The 22122-nt window shown below is 46.2% G+C and overlaps 1 protein-coding gene across 10 annotated transcripts in view; it reads right to left on the reverse strand.

Moving 5' to 3' along the window:
* Nucleotides 1-22122, reverse strand: part of wdr27 (WD repeat domain 27) — an 838472-nt gene that overhangs the window by 488735 nt on the left and 327615 nt on the right. Inside the window, exons 23-24 of one of the 10 annotated variants that reach the window (XR_011594977.1) lie at nucleotides 17994-18142; nucleotides 16843-17100 (exon numbers count right to left, since the gene is read on the reverse strand). The exons of 8 other annotated variants lie outside the window; for them this stretch is intronic. The gene's annotated coding sequence lies outside the window, so the exon portion shown is untranslated. Of the gene's footprint in view, nucleotides 1-16842; nucleotides 17101-17993; nucleotides 18143-22122 lie in introns of those variants that run through there. One more of the 10 variants, XR_011594978.1, reaches the window with a different exon arrangement.

The following is a 22122-nucleotide window of genomic DNA, read 5'->3' on the forward strand; positions in this document are numbered from 1 at the left end:
GAGCTGGCGGGTAAGTGGAGCTGAGTCCACGGCCAGATCAGCCATGATCTAGTTGAGTGTCGGAGCAGGCTCGAGGGGCTAGATGGCCTACTCCTGTTCCTAATTCTTATGTTCTTATGACAGAAAGGAAAAGGAGGTGGGGTAGCGTTGCTGGTTAAAGAGGAAATTAACGCAAAAGTAAGGAAGGACATTAGCTTGGATGATGTGGAATCGGTATGGGTAGAGCTGCAGAATACCAAAGGGCAGAAAATGCTGGTGGGAGTTGTGTACAGCCCACCAAACAGTAGTAGTGAGGTTGGGGACAGCATCAAACAAGAAATTAGGGATGCGTGCAATAAAGGTACAGCAGCGACTTTAATCTACATATAGATTGGGCTAACCAAACTGGTAGCAATATGATGGAGGAGGATTTCCTGGAGTGTATTAGGGATGGTTTTCTAGACCAATATGTCGAGGAACCAACTAGAGGGCTGGCCATCCTAGACTGGGTGATGTGTAATGAGAAAGGACTAATTAGCAATCTTGTTGTGCAAGGCCCTTTGGGGAAGAGTGACCATAATATGGTAGAATTCTTTATTAAGATGGAGAGTGACACAGTTAATTCAGAGACTAGGGTCCTGAACTTAAGGAAAGGTAACTTAGATGGTATGAGACGTGAATTGGCTAGAATAGACTGGCAAATGATACTTAAAGGGTTTGCGGTGGATAGGCAATGGCAGACATTTAAAGATCACATGGATGAACTTCAACAATTGTACATCCCTGTCTGGAGTAAAAATAAAACTGGTAAGGTGGCTCAACTGTGGCTAACAAGGGCATTTAGGGATAGTGTTAAATCCAAGGAAGAGGCATATAAATTGGCCAGAAAAAGCAGCAAACCTGAGGACTGGGAGAAATTTAGAATTCAGCAGAGGAGAACAAAGGGTTTAATTAGGAGGGGGAAAATAGAGTATGAGAGGAAGCTTGCTGGGAACATAAAAACTGACTGCAAAAACTTCTATCGATATGTGAAGAGAAAAAGATTCGTAAAGACAAACATAGGTCCCTTGCAGTCAGAATCAGGTGAATTTATAATGGGGAACAAAGAAATGGCAGACCAATTGAACAAATACTTTGGTTCTGTCTTCACGAAGGAAGACACAAATAACCTTTCGGAAATACTAGGGGACCGAGGGTCTAGTGAGAAGGAGGAACTGAAGGAAATCCTTTTTAGTCAGGAAATTGTGTTCGGGAAATTGATGGGATTGAAGACCGATAAATCCCCGGGGCCTGATAGTCTGCATCCTAGAGTACTTAAGGAAGTGGCCCTAGAAATAGCAGATGCATTTCTGATCATTTTCCAACAGTCTATCGACTCTGGATCAGTCCCTATGGACTGGAAGGTAGCTAATGTAACACCACTTTTTAAAAAAGGAGGGAGAGAGAAAACGGGGAATTATAGACCGGTTAGCCTGACATCGGTAGTGAGGAAGATGTTGGAATCAATTATTAAAGATGAAATAGCAGCACATTTGGAAAGCAGTGACACGATCCATACAAGTCAGCATGGATTTATGAAAGGGAAATCATGCTTGACAAATCTTCTGGAATTTTTTGAGGATGTAACTAGTAGAGTGGACAAGGGAGAACCAGTGGATGTGGTGTATTTGGACTTTCAAAAGGCTTTTGACAAGGTCCCACACAAGAGATTGATGTGCAAAATCAAAGCACATGGTATTGGGGGTAATGTACTGACGTGGATAGAGAACTAGTTGGCAGACAGGAAGCAGAGAGTCGGAATAAACGGGTCCTTTTCAGAATGGCAGACAATGACTAGTGGAGTGCCGCAGAGCTCAGTGCTGGGACCACAGCTATTTACAATATACATCAATGGTTTAGATGAAGGAATTAAGTATAATATCTCCAAGTTTGCAGATGACACTAAGTTGGGTGGCGGTGTGAGCTATGAGGAGCATGCTAAGAGGCTACAGGGTGATTGGACAGGTTAGGTGAGTGGGCAAATGAATGGCAGATGCAGTATAATGTGGATAAATGTGAGGTTTTCCACTTTGGTGGCAAAAACATGAAGGCAGAATATTATCTGAATGGTGACAGATTAGGAAAAGAGGAGGTGCAACGAGATCTGGGTGTCATGGTACATCAGTCATTGAAAGTTGGAATGCAGGTACAGCAGGCGGTGAAGAAGGCAAATGGCATGTTGGCCATCATAGATAGGGGATTTGAGTATAGGAGCAGGGAGGTCTTACTGCAGTTGTACAGGGCGTTGGTGAGGCCTCACCTGAAATATTGTGTTCAGTTTTGGTCTCCTAATCTGAGGAAGGACGTTCTTGCTATTGAGGGAGTGCAGTGAAGATTCACCAGACTGATTCCCGGGATGGCAGGACTGACATATGAGGAGAGACTGGATCGACTGGGCCTGTAATTACTGGTGTTTAGAAGAATGAGAGGGGATCTCATGGAAACATATAAAATTCTGACGGGATTGGATAGGTTAGAGGCAGGAAGAATATTCCCAATACTGGGGAAGTCCAGAACCAGGGGTCACAGTCTAAGGATAAGGGTAAGCCATTTAGGACTGAGATGAGGAGAAACTTCTTCACTCAAGAGAGTTGTTAACCTGTGGAATTCTCTACCGCAGAAAGTTGTTGAGGCCAGTTCGTTAGATATATTCAAGAGGGAGTTAGATATGGCCCTTACAGCTAAAGAGATCAAGGGGCATGGAGAGACAGCAGGAAAAGGATACTGAGGTGAATGATCAGCCATGATATTGAATGGTGGTGCAGGCTCGAAGGGCCGAATGGCTTCCTCCTGCACCTATTTTGTATGTTTCTATGTATCAACACACGGCTATAAGCAGCTTAATTGAGTGTCTAAGCCAATCTATGAGGGCATCTTCAATATGAAGGCAAGTTAACTAGTTTCTTTGACAACATTTTCATGATACAGTTGGAGTGAACCTTTGACTTATGGGTGTTTTTCATCATAACAGTTCAACACACAACCATGTTTGAAACCACACAAAAGCAGAGCCATTGTCTGAGCAACAGATATTTGTTTAGTAAGCAAAAACAAATGTTACTTAATATTTTATGGATGTTTTCTTTCATTGTGTGGTAAACAATATTTTCCTCGACTCTATTTGTGTCTGTTAGCATGTGGTTGGGTAAGTATTTGTGTTCCTAGAAAAGTAAAATGATTTGACATGCTCCGCTGAAATTCAGTAATACTGGGGCTGAAATTTCTGGTCCCGTATGCAGATGGTGCAAGCACATGGTGCTCGGGGGAGTAGAAGTTTGCAGGCTAGAGGCTTTGTGCTACAAACACTATAGATGTGCTGCCTGGGAGATGTTTTTCCACCTGGGAAGTGCGAAAGGGGGGGATTAAATATATTACATTTACCAGTCAATCTCCCACACCACTGCACATGGGGGATTGAAAACCTCAGTGTTGAAATGTTTTATTTTGATGTGCTCACAAAGTAAATAATGACACTGCATCCTAAAACAATAAAATAACATCCGATCATCGTAACATGCAGATTAGAAAATAATTGCATTAAGCTGGAAATCTTCAACTGCGACACAATAGGATTGCCTTCTTCCACATTATTGCAACAGGAAAACTCAACTCGGAAAAACCACATAGAAGCACTGGCGAAAGTGCAAAAAAGATTTACAAGAATGGTACCAGAACTGAGAGATTACAGCTATCGGGTAAGACCGAACAGCTTGATTTTTTCCCTTTGGAATGATGAATGGGTAGATGTGGAGAGAATATTTCCACTTGTGGGAGAATCCAAAACTAGGGGCCATAAAAACAAGATAGTTACTAAAAAATCCAATTGGGAAATAAGGAGACATTTCTTTACTCAGAGGATGGTCAGAATGTGGAACTCGCTACTACAGGAAGCGGTTAAGGTAAATAGCTTAGATGCTTTTCAAAAGAAAACTAGACGAGTACATGAGACGAAAGGGAATAGAAATATATGCTGAAAGGCCGAGATAAGGTAGATGGAGACTCGTGTGGAGTATAAACACCAGAAGACTTGTTGGGCCGAATGGCCTGTTTCTGTGCTGTATCTTCTATGTAATTCTATGTAATCCTATGTAATTCCGCTGGCTGCAGTCTCGAACTAGGGGGTATAGTCTCAGGGTATAAGACTGAGATGAGGAGGATGTTCTTCACTCAGAGGGTTGTGAATCTTTGGAATTCTCTACCCAGAAGGCTGTGGATGCTCAATTGTTGAGTGTATTCAGGGCTGAGATAGATAGATTTTTGGACTCAAAGGGAATCAAGTGATGTGGAGATCGGGCAGGAAAATGGAGTTGATGTCGAAGATCAGCCATGATCTTATTGAATAGTGGAGCAAGCTCGAGGGGCCATATGGCCTACTCCTGCTCCTAATTCTTATGTTCATATGTAACATGCATCATTGACAATAGAACACTGTGACACAGGTAAGCAGGCACCATGAATTAATACATTAATAGAGCACTGGCCACCAATGAATCTACAAACTCATAGAGCAGTGAGCACAAGCTAATGGATTCTGTAAATTTATACAGCAGTCAATTGAAAATAATAACAGAGCAGGTGGCACCAGCCAATTCATGAATTAATGAAGCACCAGGAACAATAAGGAATCAGTCAATTAATGGCACAGCCGCTCACTTTAATAGATGAAAAGCTGAAGGGCGAGAATGTGTAATTTTGCAATATGCATTCCTCGCACAAATTAACAAGCAGCACACAGGGATTTTTACCCCCAAGAAGCTTGACAAAGCAGAAATAAGTTTTTGTCCCCATATGCAGGCTAAATAATCAGTCACTTCTGCTGCTTCTGGCATCTTGACAAATTTTCTAGAATTTTTTGAGGATGTAACTAGTGGAGTGGACAAGGGAGAACCAGTGGATGTGGTGTATTTGGAATTTCAAAAGGCTTTTGACAAGGTCCCACACAAGAGATTGGTGTGCAAAATTAAAGCACATGGTATTGGGGGTAATGTATTGATGTGGATAGAGAACTGGTTGGCAGACAGGAAGCAGAGAGTCGGGATAAACGGGTCCTTTTCAGAATGGCAGGCAGTGACTAGTGGGGTGCTGCAGGGCTCAGTGCTGGGACCCCAGCTATTTACAATATACATTAATGAGTTGGATGAAGGAATTGAGTGTAATATCTCCAAGTTTGCAGATAACACTAAGCTGGGTGGCGGTGTGAGCTGTGAGGAGGATGCTAAGAGGCTGCAGGGTGACTTGGACAGGTTAGGTGAGTGGGCAAATGCATGGCAGATGCAGTATAATGTGGATAAATGTGAGGTTATCCACTTTGGTGGCAAAAACACAAATACAGAATATTATCTGAATGGTGACAGATTAGGAAAAGGAGAGGTGCAACGAGAGCTGGGTGTCATGGTACATCAGTTATTGAAGGTTGGCATGCAGGTACTGCAGGCGGTGAAGAAGGCAAATGGCATGTTGGCCTTCATAGCTAGGGAATTTAAGTATAGGAGCAGGGAGGTCTTACTGCAGTTGTACCGAGCCTTGGTGAGGCCACACCTGGAATATTGTGTTCAGTTTTGGTCTCTTAATCTGAGGAAAGACGTTCTTGCTATTGAGGGAGTACAGCAAAGGTTCACCAGACTGATTCCCGGGATGGCAGGACTGACATATGAGGAGAGACTCGATCAACTGGGCTTGTATCCACTGGAGTTTAGAAGAATGAGAGGGGATCTCATAGAAACATATAAAATTCTGACGTGATTGGACAGGTTAGAGGCAGGAAGAATGTTCCCGTTGCTGGAGAGTTCCAGAACCAGGGGTCACAATCTAAGAATAAGGGGTAAGCCATTTAGGACTGAGATGAGGAGAAACTTCTTCACTCAGAGTTAACCTGTGGAATTGTCTACTGCAGAGAGTTGTTGAGACCAGTTCGTTAGATATATTCAAAAAGGAGTTAGATATGGATTGAAACATCTGTGAACTCTTGTGGAAGCAAGTCATCCTCGCTCGAGGGACCGCCTATGATGATGAGATATGGCCCTTATGGCCAAAGGGATCAAGGGCTATGGAGAGAAAGCAGGAAAGGGGTACTGAGGTTGAATGATCAGCCATGATCTTATTGAATGGCAGTGCAGGCTCGAAGTGCCGAATGGCCTGCTCATGCACCTAGTTTCTATGGGCCCAAGTTTCCACACGATAAAAAACGGGCGCCCTCCGAGCTGGGCGCCCGTTTTCCGCGCCTAAAACGGCGCCTAAGAAAAAAAATCGCGATTCTGGAGCGTTCTGCAGCTCCATGTCTGCCTGGCACGGCGCCCAGGGGGGTGGAGCCTACACTCGCACCAATTTTGTAAGTGGGAGGGGGCGGATACTATTTAAATTAGTTTTTTTCCTGCCGGCAACGCTGCGCGTGCGCGTTGGAGCGTTCGCGCATGCTCAGTGTGAAAAAAACATTGGCACTCGGCCATTTTTGTAATTCTTTGTAGCTGTTTAATTTTTGAACATTTTTTTAATAAAAGCACATTGCCATCAGCACATCAGCACTTGCAGCCTTCTCACTGTCTCCTCCCCCCCCCCCCCACGCGGGAAGAACGGGCTCCTCCTCCGCTCCCCCCGCGGGAAAGAACGGGCGCCTCCTTTCCCCCCCCCCACCCCCCGCGGGAAGAACGGGCGCCTCCCCCCGCCCCCGCGGGAAGAACGGGCGCCTCCTCCCCCCCCCGCGGGAAAGAACGGGCGCCTCCTCTCCCCCCCCCACCCCCCGCGGGAAGAACGGGCGCCTCCCCCCGCCCCCGCGGGAAGAACGGGCGCCTCCTCCTCCACCCCCCTCCGCGGGAAGAACGGGCGCCTCCTCCTCCACCCCCCTCCGCGGGAAGAACGGGTGCCTCAGGCTGACTGCAGAATTCTCCGTGCCTGAAGCACTTTCACACAGGTAGGAAGATGGTTTATTTAATCTTTTCTTTGCTTATAAATGTTTATTCAGGTTGGATTTATTTGTATAATATTTGTAGAAGTATAAATAAGGATTTATTGTAGAATTTAATGCCCCCCCCCACCTGCCCCCCACCTCGTTCTGGACGCCTAATTTGTAACCTGCGCCTGATTTTTTAATGTGTGGAACAGGTTTTTTCAGTTCTACAAAAATCTTCACTTGCTCCATTCTAACTTAGTTTGGAGTACGTTTTCACTGTGGAAACTTTCAAATCAGGCGTCAGTGGCCGGACACGCCCCCTTTTGAAGAAAAAATTCTGTTCCAAAGTAGAACTGTTCTACCTGACTAGAACTGCAGAAAAAAAAATGTGGAGAATTGCGATTTCTAAGATAGTCCGTTCTCCACCAGTTGCTCCTAAAAATCAGGCGCGAATCATGTGGAAACTTGGGCCCAATGTTTCTATCTCATTGTCTGCAGCTGGGAGTTGTGTTACATTAAACATGTCTACATGTGTGTGATTCTGCAAACAGCAAACAAAGATTTTCTGCGGACATGTTCTTTATGGGTCAACTGAGTCATTTGTTTTTCTTTTTTCTCCTCATTTTGCTTCAAATAATTCTCTCCAAATCACTTGAAATTTGTAACAAATTAAAATGGATGGTAGAGAGGATTACAGAGTATCCAGGCTAAATTCAATTGCTGTTGGTTATCGTGTGTACCCTGAAAAGAAAGTTTTGCGAGCCTGATTATATGGTACAAATCAGAAGTGGCTAACTCCCAGAAATTATCCAGGTCATAATTTCTAAAACTCAGAAATCTGATCTTAGGAACATCAGAATTACTCAACAAAAAAAAACCCACGGTCCATCTCGTTCACCTTCGACCGTCTGGGTAGTCGCATGATTCAATGATTATGGCGTTGTTGTCTAATCATAGCAATCAATCTTGATCCATTAGTCTACAACAGACCCAGACATGAGGCGAGGAAAATCCCCAGTGGTGGAGAGCTTTGGGAACCACAGGTCCACAGTCACCTGTTCCTCCCGAACATGCTACACTCACCACACGTCATCTCTCAAATTACTCATATATTGTATCTAAGATGTTATTATTGAAAGAAATCTGTCTAATTTGAATGACCTTTTGACAAGGTCCCACAAAAAAGATTATGTGCAAAATTAAAGCACATGGTATTGGGGGTAATGTATTGACGTGGTTAGAGAACTGGTTGGCAGACAGGAAGCAGAGAGTCGGGATAAACTGGTCCTTCTCAGAATGGCAGGCAGTGACTAGTGGGGTGCCGCAGGGCTCAGTGCTGGGACCCCAGCTATTTACAATATACATCAATGATTTAGATGAAGGAATTTAGTGTAATATCTCCAAGGTTGCAGATAACACTAAGCTGGGTGGCGGTGTGAGCTGTGAGGAGGATGCTAAGAGGCTGCAGGGTGACTTGGACAGGTTAGGTGAGTGGGCAAATGCATGGCAGATGCAGTATAATGTGGATAAATGTGAGGTTACCCACTTTGGTGGCAAAAACACGAAGGCAGAATATTATCTGAATGGTGACAGATTAGGAAAAGGGGAGGTGCAACGAGACCTGGGTGTCATGGTTCATCAGTCATTGAAAGTTGGCATGCAGGTACAGCAGGCGGTGAAGAAGGCAAATAGCATTTTGGCCTTCATAGATAGGGGATTTGAGTATAGGAGCAAGGAGGTCTTAATGCATTTGTACAGGGCCTTGGTGAGGCCACACCTGGAATATTGTGTTCAGTTTTGGTCTCCTAATCTGAGGAAGGACGTTCTTGCTATTGAGGGAGTGCAGCGAAGGTTCACCAGACTGATTCCCGGGATGGCGGGAGTGACATATGAGGAGAGACTGGATCGACTGGGCCTGTACTCACTGGAGTTTAGAAAAATGATAGGGGATCTCATAGAAACATATAAAATTCTGGCGGGACTGGACAGGTTAGATGCAGGAAGAATATTCCCGATGTTGGGGAAGTCCAGAACCAGGGGACACAGTCTAAGGATAAGGGGTAGGTCATTTAGGACCGAGATAAGGAGAAACTTGTTCACTCAGAATTGTTAACCTCTGGAATTCTCGACCGCAGAGAGTTGTTGATGCCAGTTTGCTAGATATATTCAAGGGGGAGTTGGATATGGCCCTGATGGCTAAAGGGATCAGTGGTATGGAGGGAAAGCAGGAAAGGGGTACTGAGGTGAATGATCAGCCATGATCTTGTTGAATGGTGGTGCAGGCTCGAAGAGCCAAATGGTCTACTCCTGCACCTACTTTCTATGTTTCCATGAATCAATACTAACTGCTTCCACCATCTCTCGAGGGAGCCTGTTCCATAAATTGACCGCTCTTTTTTGTTTGTTGATGTTTACGTGGATTGTATTGGTTTCCCAATGCTGTCAAAATTCACCTCTTTAAAACTCATAGGGCTGGACTTTTGGCTTTTCTGGTTTCTGGCCGATAATGGCGACAGGGCGGGAAAGTTAGTGGCCGGGAATAGCTTGCGTTTTAGTATTTAAGTTTGGGCAACTGGGCTCTGAGTCAGGGGACGCAGCGCTGAGGGAGGCGTTGTACACCTCTTGTGACACAAGGAAGGGAAACTCCCGAGCTAAAGAGCCGGGCCGGAAGTGCGCCGAGCGAGGCTGGGGGTGGGGGGTAAACCTAAAATAACCCACAGAAACATTCGTAAAACATTGCCCACGCCACTGCAATACCAAAACGCACAAAAAGAAACAAAGAAGGCTCGCACTTACTTTTGTAGTACTTTACCTTCCTCTCTGCCGCCAGCATGGCTGAACCACTGATTTCCCAGTCGGTCATTGTGGGCGCACTTCCAGGCATACAGGTCGGGCAGGAGCTCAAACTAGCGCTGATGTTGCAACCAGAGGCGTTGCACACCAGCTCTTCCCGGCGGTGCTGCTCAGTGCCACCACAAAACCCGACTGGATGATCTCGGCGGGTCGTTGGAGACCTCACCGCCGCCTTTCATGGCGTTTCGGGGCGAAACCCGGAACGCAAAGGACCGGAAAATCCAGCCCATAGGGCTTACAAAGTAGCACTTTGCTGGAGCTCCTTTCAAAATGTATTGATATGGTAAGGATCAGTGAAACAGTAATCCTGCCTTTTAAGTTGGAGGCAGAAATCGGGCGTGCAGGAAGCCTCCATGATGCTGCCATCGTGAGGCCTGGGTGATTTTAACAGCCAGGCCTCACTTCGATATAATTGAGGGGCAGTCCACCTATTCTTGTCAGAAAACGGCAGACTGCCCATGTTATGCATCCATATTTTGGTGTGCCCCCGAACCCCCCTGGCCTATTTGAAGTGGGAATGTACCTCTTAAAGCGCGGCCCCATTCTCTGAAGACAGATTGCATTCCAAGCAGACTGTCCTGACAGCAGCCAAGATGCAGCAGTCTGTAGCTGGGCACTCACAGGCCCGAGCACCCAGAAGTCACCAGCTGCGAGCATCTCGAGGGTCCCCACATGAGCAAGAGCAGCCTTCCACCTGCTTTGCGGTGGCCACTAGGGGTGTACCTCATAGGAACATCTCATTAGGAAAGCTTCTTATAAGAAAAGCACCATGGGTTGCCACTTGCATGAGAAATAAATGGATGACAATATTTGATGGAAATTAAATTAATCACATATATCATATTTGGCACAATGGTCTGCAGTGTGGTTTTACAGCAGCTTCTGAGTCTGCATTTTCAGTGTGTTATTGATATAGATGCTGGCTGAATAGTTTCAATGTTCTTTAAGGCAGAATGAAGGGAGTGGTAAAAGATGTAACAATGTATGTTAATGTAGAGGGGCTTTATGTAAGTTTTCAGGGCAGGGAAATGCGCATGTTACCAAAATCACTGATCAATTACCTCCCCCCCTTACATCTCTTGCTGCATGGCGATGAGGTGACCATCATTTTTTATTACTTCCTCGTCTTCCTCCTGGTCTTCCCAGGAACCCCTGCTGCTGTGCCTCCTCCAAATGCAGGCGACTCTGTACGGCAAGATTGTGCAGTAGGCTGCACAATGTGTGATGTGGGAGACTCTTTCTGCGGCATATTGTACAGTCCCCTAATCTGTCCAGACACATGAACCTCTGCTTTATTAGCCCCATGGTATGCTCAATAATGAGCCTGATGGTCCCCTGCCTTTAATTATGACCAGGTTGCTCAGGGGTGGTGGGATTGCAGTGGGGTGTCATGAGCCATGTGGCCCCAAGCAGCCATCCTGCCACATTCCTGGGAGGGTCACATATTGGGGGGATGGTAGACTGTCGCAGGATAAATGCACTGTGACAGCTGCCTGGGTATCTTGCAAAAACTTGCATGATCCCGTTTCTGTAATTGGACACTACCTGGACATTAACGGAGTGGTAGATCTTCCAATTCACAAAGACTGCTGGCTGGTCTTCTGGAGCAGTCAATGATGCCCTGGACTTGAGGAAAGCCAGCCAGTGCTGCAAATTGGTTCACTAAAGACCTCTAGGGAAGGTCACGTGCTGTCCTTACCTGGTCTGGTCTGTATGTAACTCCTGACACACAGCAATGTGGTTGACTCTTAATTTTCTTCTGAAATAGCCACTTGCAAACCACTCTGTCGTATCAGAAAAAAACTGCTACGATGGACTGAAACGGTTCAAGCTTCTCAAGGGCAATTAGGGATGGGCAAGAAATGCTGGCCTTGCTAGCGACGGCCACTTCCAGTGAATGAATAATTTGTTTTTTAATGGTTTAATGCAGCTGTCGACTGGGAGATGAGGGTAATGTCCCCTGTGTAGCAAACTTTAAAGATCCATTGACAAAGAAGTTAAGGGCTGTACTGGCCACTAGCAAAGCATAGTTACCTAGTCCAGCAGGCAGCAGATCCTGTTGCAGGAGGCTGTAGAGATCTGCAACAGCCTGTCTGGAGCTACTGCTCTTCAGATAGACCCAAGAAAGTGATTCTTGACCTGTACACCTTGTGTGCTCGGTATGGCTTCCTACGAGCACCCCTCTCACCTGCTGTGCTCTAATCGGCACAGCTACTGTTCAGTGCTTGTTGCTGTGGCTGGTGCTCCTCTTCCTCCATTCAAATAAAACTGGCAATAATAGCTCCTATTATAAGCAGATAAAGCTTACTGAAGATAAGTAAGGAGAAAAATATCAGAAAGAAACGATCTGGAAGTTGGAAACTCTCCTGACAATACAAATGGCACAAACATCCTATGATCCATTTACCAGCAGCTGAGTATGCCTTAAAATACTGCTAAGTCTGGGCACTGGGCGTAACTTCTGCGATTTTACATAAAAGTGGCGTAGGGGCCTTCAATGTGGCATAGGACCATGGTTTACATATATCAATGAGGCCTCTGCCTGCCGCCGGCGGCTGCCTCGGCCAATGGCACAGTTAAGATGGCTGTGGTTCCGATCTTGGGGTTAAAATCTGCCCTAGTTTCTTACAATGGGAGTTTTGTAAAAAGGTTCTTTTAACAAGGCTTGAGTAATGAATGCAGTGTACTTTAAAGCTGAAGGTAAGTGTGGGGAAAGAGAACTCTTGATATAATATATTTCCCAGATAGTTAAGGTAAAACAAGCTGTTTGTAAAAATTCTACTTTTTTAGGTTATTTCCCCTGCTCCTACCATGTTGAGACCCCACACATATTAGCGAATTGCTAAACTGATATCTGCGTTAGAAAGAACTTAAATTCATATAGCATCTTTCACACCCTCAGAATGTCATCAAGCAGCTTAGTATCAGCTGTGGCTCAGTGGGTAGCACTCTCACCTCTGAGTCAGAAGGTTGTGGGTTCAAGCCCTACTCCAGAGACTTGAGCATAAAAATCTAGGTAAAACTCCAGTCCAGTACTGAGGGAGTGCTGCATTGTCGGAGGTGCCATCTTTCAGGCGAGACGTTAAATTGAGGTCTCGTCTGCTCTCTCAGGTGGACGTAAAAGATCCTGTGGCACCATTTCGAAGATGAGCAGGGGAATTATCCCTGGTGTGCCCTGGCCAATATTTATCCCTTAATCAACATCTAAAACACATTGGGGCTGAAATTCTGCAATGCCAGAAACCTGACGCACCTACGATTTCTTACCTGGTTTTACCACCGCATGGGAAGAGGTCGCCTCCTGATCAATATTCAAGTCTTTGTTGCTTTATTTTCGACAAGACCGAAGTTGGTCATAATGGGGGCGGAAGTATGGCAGTAAGTCCTGGTGAGGGGCGGAAGTTGGGGCGGGACCGAGACTCCGCTGCTGTCACTCAGCGGCGGAGCGGTGGTGACGTCACTGCATGTGTGCGTCACCACATCCCTCCCCTCATTTAAAGAGGAGAGAATGGGCGATTCTGTAGGTTCAGCCACTGGGCCACTGGGCCACCAGGGAGGGTTTCGGCTGAGCAAGCAGCCTGGCACCCAAGAGGGGGTGCTCGGCTGCCTGTTGGCGGCCCGGTGGAAACGGGGCAATAATTGGCTGGCCGATCGGGAAGTAGGCCGGAAAAAATAAAAACATGGCCGCCACGGCAGTGCGCCCTCCTTTGAAGGGCCGCTGCGCTGCCGTGCCGCACACACATAGAACAAGGTGTCGGAGGCACCCCGTGGCAGAGCAAAGATTTTTGCAGGTAAAATTGGGGCGGAGTATTCTGGAGGTGCGGGAGATCGGTGGTGCGCACTTTGATGATGCGCTTGCGGCGCTCAGCAGCAGTGGGGAGGAAATGAGGACAGGCCGAAAAGTCCACGAGCTGAATTTGCTTCGTGGCAGCCAATTGACTGCAACACGGCGGCCACTCAATTCCGCTGCATGGCCACTGCAAAATGGCGGTTACGGGCCTTATCCGGACCCTAAATTTCAGCCCCATTATCTGGTCATTATCACATTGTGTGTGTGGGAGCTTCCTGTACGCAAATTGGCTGCTGCATTTCCTACATTACAACAGTGACTACACTTCACAAGTAATTAATTGGCTGTAAAGCGCTTTGGAACGTCCTGAGGTCATGAAAGGAGCTATATAAATGTAAGTCTTTCTTTTTTTGAATGAATACTCACTGTTGTTATGTAGACAAAGTTGGCAGCTAATTTGTACACAAGGTTCTACAAACAGCAAATGAGATATATTTTGCCGGTGTTCGTTGAGAGATGCATGATGGCCAGAATACAAAGAGAACTCACTTCTCTTTTACAAACAGTACTATGGGATCTTTCATGTCCACCCGATATTTCTGCCAAAATCGAAATTAATAAACAGTTCTATAGGAAGCCATGTTGATCAGCAACTTTCCATCTTGGATGATGACTGGAAAGCACCAGCCAAGAGGTCAGAGAAGAGCAACACATCTGGTTACAAGACTTAAGGCTCTGAGGGAAATGACAAGGAAACACAATCCAGGTTTTAAAATACTGAGACAGCTAGCTGATGTTAATGTCAGCAGGCTATTTGACTTAGATAGTGAGCACAGAACTAGAGTTCACAGTTTATAACTAATAAGTCTCAAGCGAGATTGGAAGTTGGAAGACACTTTTTTATTCCCCACAGATTAGCGGATATGAGGTACAGACTCACAGGAAAAAGTGTTGTGGCTATGATCAGTAACTAGCCTGTTCCCATCATATTACTCCAGCTCTTTAGTGGACTGGGCCACCCACTGCAGTTCCCTTCTGGGTGGCCCGTGCCTCCCGCCGGCTTTCTGACCGCCAGTTAAAATTCCCCTTCGTGTTTCAGATGCTTTTTTTGCAGATTTCTTCCAGAGCAGACTATTGTATGAATGTTTAAGCAATGAGAGAAGCAGCAGTATCTTTGGGAGTGATATGGTGACTTGTGCAGAGATGCAACACAGAGACAATTGGGGAATTGTAACCCTAGGTCAGGTGGAAGAGGGGTGAGGTGGGATTAAATTCAGAAAAATCTGAAAACCAACTCCAACCCACCACGAACGTAACCTGCTGTCGAGAGGCGGGTCAGTCATTTCATTCTGCCGATGAGGCTGCGTGCCTCAGATTTTAACAGATTTTTACTTTCAATGTGCTGCGAACCAGGTTTCCCAGAACTTGGGAAACCTGGCAACTGAAGGGAGGCAAGAACAGCGAATCCAGCAGGTAGGTGCTTTTCCAGCACTGCTTGTGGGCCAGGAAGAGCCGGAGTGCTTCCTCTTGGCCACCCACACCCAAGCTAACCTGCCATGATCGGCCTCCTAGCCCACGATCTGCTGATCACCCCCCACACCGCCGATCCGATGCTCTCCTTGCGACCCCCCCTCCTCACGTTAAAAATAATTTTCAAAAAGCAATTCTCCGCCAAGATCCTAACAACAGCCTTCCTCAGCTGCTGTTCCTGAAAGTTTGTTTTCTCCTTTAAAGTACCACATTTAATTCGAGCAAAGTATATCGATGGATGGACCCATTATTCAACGTTACAGCGGGTGCTGGTCCTGCCAAGCTGTGGATGCCTGCGCGGCCAGTGGTGTTTATGGTTTCAATGGAGAATTGAAAAAGAAAGCTGCATGGCCAGAATCACAACTTGCCATTTAATGTCAATTCATTTATCTTGACCATTACATAGGATTACATAGGATATTCGGCCCAAGCAGTCCATGCCGGCGTTTATGCTCTACTCGAGCCTCCTCCAGTCTTTCCTCATCTAAATCTATCAGCATAACCCTCTATTCCCTTCTCCCTCATATTTAGCCTCCAGTTAAATGCAACAATACTATTTGCTTCAACCACTCCCTGTGGTAGTTTCATATTGTCACCACTCTCTGGGTAAAGAAGTTTCTTCTGAATTCCCTATTGGACTTCTTGGTGACTATCTTATATTGATGGCCTCTAGTTATGCTCTTCCCAACAAATGGAAACATTCCCTCTGTATTCACTCTTATCAAAACGTTTCATAATTTTAAAGACCTTTATTAGATCACCCATCAGCCTCCTTTTTTCAAGAGTAAAGAGACCCATCCTGTTCATCCATTCATGATATGTGTACCCTTTCATTTCTGGTATCATCCTTGTAAATCTTCTCTGCACCCTCTCCAGTGCCTCTATATACTTTTTATAATTTGGTGACCAGAACTGTACGCAGTACTAAGTGTGGTCTAACCAATGTTCGATACAGGTTTAGCATAACTTCCCTACATAACTTATAGGCAGACCATTCACTTTACACCTACAGGGAACACTTATTAATGTTAATTTCATTCACTACTCTTATCATCTCTCTCCACAAGATAGAGCATTTTACAAGGCATATTAAGTTTAGGCACAGTGATAAATCTGTGCAGTAAATTCATGTTAATGTAATTAAATGTATCGAAACTAAATACTGTGACTGTTCCACCTGGCTTGCTTTCAAGATTTTTCTTGCAGTCTATCTCATGGCTAGTCGTATATCTATAGTTCCCTTTCGAAAAGCTTTTCACACTCTGACCACTTCAACTATTTTATCTTTCTTGAAATCCTAGTACCTCCCTTCTAGTTTCCCTCTTTCTCTTCTTCGTCGCTACTTTCAGGCATCAATCACTATTTGCTGCACTTAAAACTGACGGTGACTTTAGTTCTGATGAAGGGATCTGCATCAATAACCTGTTTCCACGTTACAGATATTGATTGAGCTGCTGTATATTTCTAGCATTTTCTGTTTTTCTGCCTTCTGTGGCTTCCTTCGCACATTTGAGGATTACTCCCCATGGCAATGTAGTGCCAGTATTTGGAGCCTGAATTTCACCCAAGTATATTTGCCTTTGCATTGCACAGAGTCAGAAAGAATCAGCATGGTTGTGGTATTTTTATCTCCTGTAAGCAGGGTTGACCTCCATTTGAATCCAAGTTAGGCAATTCCAGATCGAGTTATATGTTTTTAAACTTGCTTTATTCAGATTACGTTAGACTTCAAATGACACCACAAGCTGTTAATGGTAAGGCCAATTTTTATAACATCAGTGTTGCGTTAAAGAACTACCCAGACGACTATTATGAAAGAATCTAGAAGAGTGCGTGACTCACAAAGGAGTCCTAATCAAAATCCATGCTCCAAATTCAGATATTCCCAGCTGGGCTGCTCCCTGCTAGTAATTCCCACAAAGAAGGGGAACTAATCTATTTATTCAGACAGATGAGAACCATGCCTTTTCCTCGTGTCTTTTGCTTTGTCTTTTTTGGCCTTCTTTCCCCTCCGAGCTTTTATCTGAAATTTTAGCCAGAGACAATAACATGTAGAAACATCAATAATAAATGACTGACAAGGTGACTAAACTCCGTCCACCTACCACCTCGGTCCAAAATTAAACAAGCAAACAAGAAAACAACACCAGTAGCAATGATGATGTAATTTCCTAAAGTCGCAATATTCGAAATAAATATTTGGGCGAAAATTTCCTCTGCTTGGTATTTGTAGAGGAATTGTCCATTTACCCACCTTGGTTGCATATCCCTTAATACAATTACCTGACAAAAATCTATCAACCACAGTTCTGAAATGTTGAATTGCCCCACCAGCCTCAACAGCTTTATGGGGGAGAGCGTTCCTGATCTCCATTACCTTTTGTGTGAAAATACAGAGCAGCCAATGATCTAATTGAACGGTGGAACAGCCTCGAGGGGCTGAATGGCCTACTATGTTCGCCGAGTTCTTTTTGAACGCGTTTAAGATTTCACTGGAAATAGCAACTCGAAGACATCTTCCTCCATTTGTTTACAATGTTGCTACACGTAGTGACTCGAGAAAATCACCTCACAACTTGGACAATTTGTTTTCACAATTTGCTTATGAATGTTTCAGTCACATTATTGTGGGGTTGGGGGAGGGGGGGGGGTGAGAGGAGAGGGGAAGGGAATGCATCTTCTTTTGGTTAAAGCAAGAGCTGAGCTTTTGGCCGAGTCCTACAGGCCCAACAGTGAACGCCTGATATTATTGATAATAACTTGATAATCCGCTGAGCTATCAATGGTTTAAATAGAGTTAGCTTGCTTGCCTGACTTTATTATTAAGAATTTTAATTAATTGTATTTTATCTAGCAGATCTCCACTAGCACTGTTCAAGGTAATATGGAGAATGGTTGTGATATGTAATTGCTAACCTGGTCTGTTCCTTTAAAGCCACTGCTCAAGTACTCCCTCTGGAGAAGTGGCCAGGTAATTGTAGCTGCTTGTAGATTTCTGGCTCCAGATCAGAAGATCACATCATGAAATGACTGACTTCCTTTCTCTTTTGCTGACTGCTTTGAATCTGTAACAAAGTGGGAAGCTTTGAAGTACGATCACTGGACTGTGACATCTGGAGTGTGACAGACACAACAGCAATGTCTCTATCTCGCCAATCTCTTCTCACTGACTGAGGCTTTCTGCTTCTGTGCTTTTCCATCTGTACATTTTTATGGATGGCAAATTATAGGCTGGCGAGCGAAGTGAAAAACCCTGGCCACCATTTCTCTGCCACCTGATCCGTTCCTCCATCACCACCCCCATCACCGCCTCCACCATCTCTCTCTGTTATCCAAAGTCTCCTTTCCCTCTCGGTCTATCTGCCCCGTGTCTGAGACTGCTTCCCAATCTCCCTGCTGGCCTCGCCTCTGTGTCACTGACAGTATCTCAGTCCTTAGCTGGGAAACTGGAACCAAAGATAATCAGCCATAAAATGTTAAATACTGTACCAAGCCAATAGGCAGGAGTCTTGGACCATGGTCAGTTGGCCAAAAAACAATCAAAGTTGTTTGTTCAGTTGGTCAAAGAAAACATTTTTTGAAGATGGTCCCGGCCCCATCTGGGAACCTGGGGACAAGGCCAGCTGGGTCAAAACAAAAATATTAAAGGATTGTACTGCGAGGTGGAGAAAGGCCAACTTGGCCAAAGGAGAATATAAACTCTGCAGCCAGCTTCTTCAATGGCTGAAGAGAGTTTGAAATTGACCAGAACAGCACCACTGGATTTGAAGGATGCTACAATGGACTGGGGAGGAACAAAGTTCACATGCCTTGCTAATCAGAGGCCAGGTAAATAGAAGCATTACAAAGTGTTCCTCCCAGGCGTAAGAAAATGCAGAAAATCAGGCCACAAAATTGTAACACATGAAGTAAGTCTGGCATCAGGACAGCAGTAAGTGTTTGCAGGCACAAGACGTTTAATATATTGAGTGTCAACCTCATGACGCATTGAGTAGAAACCAAGTGCCGTATTTAGGTCAAGCATCGGTCAAGGGTGCTTTTTTATAGACTACAATAGACACCAAGCCCAAGATAGGGATATTAGGAGAAAGGAGAAAGGCAGAGACAGAGGGGTTTAGAGACGGAATTCTAGAGCATGATGCCTAGATGGCTGAAGGCACGGCCGACAACGGTGGGTCAAGGGTGGGAGGGTTCAGATGTGTGAGGGACAAAAATGAAAGGGGGTGGGGGGGGGGGGGGGGGGAAGGCAGATAGGAGAGTGGAAGAGGGAGAGAGATAGAGGAAAACTGGGTAAATGGGGAGAGGAAGTGAAGAAAGGAGGAGGGGAGGGAGGGAGATGAAGAGGGAGAGACGTGGGAGATGAGAGGAGGGAAAAGGGATCGGGAATATTGGAAGGAAAAAGAGGGATCAGGGGAGGAAATATAAATAAATGTTCTCAATGGGGAGCTAAAGGTGGTGAACTCTCAAGGGAAAGGGAGCTCGGGATGTTGGGAAGGGGTTGCGATGAGCTCGTTTCCCCTGCTGCAGGGCTGATTTGCCACTCAGTGGACTGCTCTATCCTCGGGTCAATTTTGCTGCTGAATGATGAGTGGAGGCATACACACCACATGATTTTGCTGGGCAATGGGGGGAAAGACTATTTGAGGGTCAATGTCCCTGTTCACTAGCATGCGGCAGTCATCCCTGGGTCAATTATACAGCTTGTGGGGGGCTGATGTTACGTTCATTGGGCCGTCAATGAGGAAGAGCAGTAAAAGTGTACAAGCGGACCTCCGACCTCCCGCTCCTTGCTGATGTCTGCGCCTCCCACTCCTTGTTGTCCTCCGGACCTCCTGCTCCTTGCTAACCTCTGGGCCTCCCGCTCCTTGCTGTCCTCTGGGCCTCCCGCTCCTTGCCATCCTACGAGCTTCCCGCTCCTTGCCGACCTCAGGGCCTCCCGCTCCTTGCTATCCTCTGGGCCTCCTGCTCCTTGCCATCCTACGAGCTTCCCGCTCCTTGCCGACCTCAGGGCCTCCCGCTCCTTGCTATCCTCTGGGCCTCCTGCTCCTTGCCATCCTACGAGCTTCCCGCTCCTTGCCGACCTCAGGGCCTCCCGTTCCTTGCTATCCTCTGGGCCTCCTGCTCCTTGCCATCCTACGAGCTTCCCGCTCCTTGCCGACCTCCGGACCACCCGCTCCTTGCCGACCTCAGGGCCTCCCGCTCCTTGCTATCCTCAGGGCCTCCCGCTCCTTGCTAACCTCTGGGCCTCCCGCTCCTTGCCATCCTACGAGCTTCCCGTTCCTTGCCGACCTCCGGGCCTCCCGCTCCTTGCCGACCTCAGGGCCTCCCGCTCCTTGCTATCCTACGGGCCTCCCGCTCCTTGCCGTCCTACGAGCTTCCCGCTCCTTGCCGACCTCCGGGCCTCCCGCTGCCAAATGCGTTATTCCCCTGCACCCCGCTGATTTCGGATTCGGCTCCAAACTGCGTTTCCAACATCTGCTCGCTCACAGCCCTCGTCCGGGCAGGCAAGTGATTGGCTGGTTGATTGATAAGTATCTCTCTTTCTTTTTTATAACAGATAAGTCTAATTAGAGGGATGGCAGGGCAGCTCAGTCCTGTGGAGCACATGTCCTGTGGCATGTGCAAAATCCTGGACATTTTGCGCATCCTCGATATCTATGTGTGCAGGAGGTGTCTCCAGCTTCAACTACTCGAGCTCCGCGTTTCGGAGCTGGAGCAGCTGGAGTCACTACGGTGCACCTGCTATAAGAATTAAAAAATTGAAGTCGTACCTTCAGCATCAAACTCCAATTCATAGAAACATAGAAAATAGGTGCAGGAGCAGGCCATTCAGCCCTTCTAGCCTGCACCGCCATTCAATGAGTTCATGGCTGAACATGAAACTTCAGTACCCCCTTCCTGCTTTCTCGCCATAACCCTTGATCCCCCGAGTAGTAAGGACTTCATCTAACTCCCTTTTGAATATATTTAGTGAATTGGCCTCAACTACTTTCTGTGGTAGAGAATTCCACAGGTTCACCACTCTCTGGGTGAAGAAGTTTCTCCTCATCTCGGTCCTAAATGGCTTACCCCTTATCCTCAGACTGGGAAGGCAGTGGGCCGGTGCGAGAGGCCACTCGGCCTGGGCTAGGGACGGGAGAACGCACCTGGAGGCCACTCGTCACAGAGCGGATGCAGGGCATTCTGCGGGGGTGGTGAACAGCCAGAGGTCGTGGTCCACATCGGGACCAATGACATAGGTAGAAAGAGGGATGAGGTCTTGCAAGCAGAATTTAGGGAGCTAGGAGAAAAATTAAAGGGTAGGACCTCAAAGGTAGTAATCTCCGGGTTACTACCGGTGCCACGTGCTCATGAGTACAAGAACAGAAGGATAGAGTGGATGAACGCATGGTTGGAGAGTTGGCGCAGGAGGGAGGGCTTTAAATTCCTGAGGCATTGGGGCCGCTTCTGGGGGAGACGGGACCTGTACAAACCGGACAGGTTGCACCTCAACAGCGCCGGGACCAATATCCTCACAGGGAGTTTAGCTAGTGCTGTTGGGGAGAGTTTAAACTAGCTTGGCAGGGGGATGGGAACCTGAGAACAAATTCAATAGGGAAGGAAGTAAAGCTGAAATTGGAAAGCAAGAATGTGGAAAGTGAATCTGTAAGACAGAGGAAACAAGGGTTAGTTTGTAATCAAGGAAGTCTTCCTGTGCTAAATTGTATCTACTTCAATGCAAGGAGTATAGCAAATAAGGCGGATGAGCTGAGAGAACAGGAAGACACTTGGGAGTATGACATTATAGCCATTACAGAGACATGGCTGAAAGAGGGGCAGGTTTGGCAGCTCAATATTCCTGGTTACAGGATTTTTAGACAGGACAGAGAGAGGGGTAAAAAGTGGGGGGGGGCGCGGTATTGATTAAAGAAACTATTACAGCTGTGAGGAGGGATGATATGTTAGAAGGATCATCAAATGAAGCCGTATGGGTCGAACTGAAAAATAAAAAAGGGTTGATCAGACTGTTGGGCGTGTATTATAGACCCCCAAACAGTGGGAGGGA

The sequence above is a fragment of the Pristiophorus japonicus genome, chromosome 9 (genome assembly GCF_044704955.1).
Source record: "Pristiophorus japonicus isolate sPriJap1 chromosome 9, sPriJap1.hap1, whole genome shotgun sequence".
NCBI lineage: Eukaryota > Metazoa > Chordata > Chondrichthyes > Pristiophoridae > Pristiophorus > Pristiophorus japonicus.